This window comes from Octopus bimaculoides, chromosome 16, assembly GCF_001194135.2.
Source record: "Octopus bimaculoides isolate UCB-OBI-ISO-001 chromosome 16, ASM119413v2, whole genome shotgun sequence".
Classification (NCBI taxonomy): domain Eukaryota; kingdom Metazoa; phylum Mollusca; class Cephalopoda; order Octopoda; family Octopodidae; genus Octopus; species Octopus bimaculoides.
In genome coordinates this window covers 35642357-35643755 of record NC_068996.1, presented here as the reverse complement: position 1 = coordinate 35643755, position 1399 = coordinate 35642357, and the positions used below count along the sequence as shown (strand labels likewise).

Genomic DNA, 1399 nt, shown 5'->3' with positions numbered 1-1399 from the left:
TGAATGGAGTAAAACGCATATGTTAACTGCATACTTTTATTTCCAACATATGTTTCGAAGATTACAAATTATACCTTCCATAGGAATCAGCGATGTTAAAAATGTAATCTTGTCTTCAGGGAAATGCATGGGAACCAGCTTAAACGTAAGACATTTTAACCGAATATGAGAACTATAGTTGGAGAAGGTTATTACGTAATTTATTATATATATGTGTATATATATCATCATCTATATATGTCTATATATGTCTATATATATATATATATATATATATATATATATAGCCATGTGCCATACTTAATGAATACACACTGTCGATAGCCCAGCTACCACAGTATTTGACCTGAGATAACATCTCCGATAGACTTGCTGTGTTAAAAACAATAAATATCAGAGAGAGACAAGTCCATAAAGAGATGTTATCTTAGGACAAATACCATAGTAACTGTCTTATCAACTGTGTTATTTCTTTACTGCCCACAAGGGGCTACACACAGAGGGGACAAACAAGGACAGACAAACGGATTAAGTCGATTATACCGACCCCAGTGCGTAACTGGTACTTATTTAATCGACCCCAAAAGGATGAAAGGCAAAGTCGACCTCGGCGGAATTTGAACTCAGAACATAGCGGTAGACGAAATACCGCTAAGCATTTCGCCCGTAATTTTTATTAGATACTGCCTCAATTGTATATAGCATATAACTTACATGAATAAAAAATGGAAATAAGTTACATGCTTAAAGGTACACAACTTAACAATGATTCACATGTCTCTCATGGCAATATTGATCCCAGTGATATCTGCCATGGGATCAATATTTCTCCAGGTGTTAAGTCTATTGTGCAACATGTCAATACTGTGTTTAGTAAAACTAAATAGCACAGCTTGCTATCTGACCAACTGATACAAGCACACACGTGCACACACACACACACACACATGCATACATACATACACACACACGCATACATACATACACACACACAAAAGTGTACACACCAAATGTATGTGTACATCTAGGCATGTAAGTATGTATATGTTTAGCATTAACTATCAGAAAAAGAAAGAGTACTCAATACCATGGTAGAGTTTTATACCTTTTATCTTTTATTTGGTTCAGCCATTAGGCTGTGGCCATGCTGAAGAATTTTTAGTCAAATGAAATGAACCCCGTAGTTATTCTATTGGTCACTTTAGCTGAACCGCTAAGTTACCCAGACGTAAACACACCAACACAAGCCTCCAAGTAGTGGGTAGAGGGGACAAATGCAGGCTCAAAGACACCCCACCAACAGATAATATATATATGTTGTCTACACCACCTGTCTTCATCTTTTGTTTTTTTTTTGTGAATTTTCCCTATATATATATATATATATATATATATATAT

General features: G+C 35.3%; 1 protein-coding gene across 3 annotated transcripts in view; it reads right to left on the bottom strand.

Moving 5' to 3' along the window:
• The window catches only part of LOC106881755 (glutathione S-transferase C-terminal domain-containing protein), a 76010-nt gene that overhangs the window by 37666 nt on the left and 36945 nt on the right, over positions 1 to 1399 (bottom strand). The window lies entirely within an intron of this gene.